We start from the raw sequence: 1,968 nt of genomic DNA on the forward strand, positions 1-1,968 counted from the left end.
GAGAGAGAGAGGAGGAGGAAAAAAAAAAAAAAGAAAGGAAGGAAGGAAAAGAAAAAAAGTTAAATAAATAAAAGGAGAAAAGAGAGAGATAATCTTTTAAAACAAAACCGTCTTAATTTTAGCTTTAAAAATACTGGATTTGGCTTTGGAAGAATTCTATTAGGTAGGACAAAATAATAATAATAATAATAATAAAAATAATAATAATAAAAGAAAGACAATAATTTAAGATCAGAGGAGCACAATGGCGCAAGACCAGTGGTTCAGAGTCTCTTGCCAGGAACATGTGAAGACAACCACCAGGATTTTTTTCCCACTTCTGTTCTTTCACATTTTTTAAATAATGATTTGGGGGGGAGGGGAATATAATAATAATTAATAATAATAATAAAAGAAAGAAATGAATAACTTATTGGAAGAAATTGGAGAAACATTTTTGGTGTCAGTGCTTTGATTTCTTGAGCTGCACGGTCTGTCTTGCTATTATTTTTATTTTATTCTTTCTTTTTTTTTTTTTTTTCTTTTTTTTTGAATGACGTCCTGTCTCCACCCTAGCTAAAATGATCTTCCAGAGCATTCCTTTCTGAGCAACCCCATCGCCTCATTCCCTCCAACTCTTCCCGTCTCATCTCACCACCCTGGTTCTGTCTAGACTAGGAAAGGAGGGGAGGCAAGCGCGCAGACCTCTCGCCAAGTCACCCGCACCAGCCAGTTCGAGCTGCGTTCATGGCAGCGTCTTAATATTAGATGCCGTTAGATGGGAAGTTTCAAGTCGTCGTAGCTCAGTCAAATTAGCTAACTCTATTTTTTAAGAACTCTTTTTTTGTTTTTCCTGGTCTAGACAGACTCTCTGTTTAGATTACCAGCGTTTACAGGTGTGTATGGGCGCGTGTGTGCGTATGTATGTGCATATGCGTATGCGCACACATAACCTGATAGGGGTGTGTGTGTATCCTATGTATGTTTGTATATATATGTGTGTATATATGGATATACACACATATATATATATAAAAAAATGTGTGTATAGCCACACATATTCGTGCATGAAAGCATACCTTTGTAATTTCGTACTTGCCTTTGATGGTAGGATGCCTTGTCTATAATGGGTTGCAAAATTTGAAAGTAAGGCCTGGTAAAATGTCAGCGCTATCTGATTTCTTAATTTTCTGAGATCTCCTCTTTTTCTCTAGGGAGTTTTATATTCCTAACTATACCAATGTTGCAGTCCTTAATTTCCTTGAGTAGTGTGTGTGAGAGAGATCTTCCCCTATTTTTAAAGAACTGTTAACAACAACAAAAAATGAGTGATATGAGTATGTAATTCTTTCTCAGGAGTATGCACTATTTTATTTTCTTCTGTTTCCTAAAGCTTTGCCCGCTTGGCTTATGAGCTTCTTCAAAGAGGACTAGAGATCCCTACACAATATATCAGGTACAGAGAAAAAAAATCCACAATTCTGATATTCTGATACTTTTCTTTTTTTTTTGCTTTTTCAAATCAAAGCCAGTTGTTTCCGAATTCTGTAGGTGCACTTCTTTAAAGAAGCTCAAAGGGAATAATTTGAACGAGATAAAAAAATATAAGTTGAAATCGAGGTGTAATATTGCAAAGAAAATAAGAGCTGTGTTGAATGTTACCACACTTGCTTGGCACTAGGGGCTTGTACCCAGGGAGGAAAATGTTGCCATGTGAGCTGGCTCCTCGTGATGGGAGTGGGGAGGGCTTGCCAGGGAATATCCTGATTTCTGAGCTCAGTCTGAGGAAATCTGTTTCTCTTAGAAAGCTTTTTAAAAAAATGTCTTGTGACTCTTGCTTTAGAACAAGTCAGTGTGGTAGGGGGAAAAAACTTCTTAACTCCAATGTTTTTCTCAGTGGTTTGGTGTGTGACAGGATGTCTTATGCGTATGATTTTGGGGGGGGTGGAGGGGAAGCTTGATTTCTTTACTTTTTTTTTTTTTAACATA

Source organism: Pelecanus crispus, chromosome 3, assembly GCF_030463565.1.
Source record: "Pelecanus crispus isolate bPelCri1 chromosome 3, bPelCri1.pri, whole genome shotgun sequence".
NCBI lineage: Eukaryota > Metazoa > Chordata > Aves > Pelecaniformes > Pelecanidae > Pelecanus > Pelecanus crispus.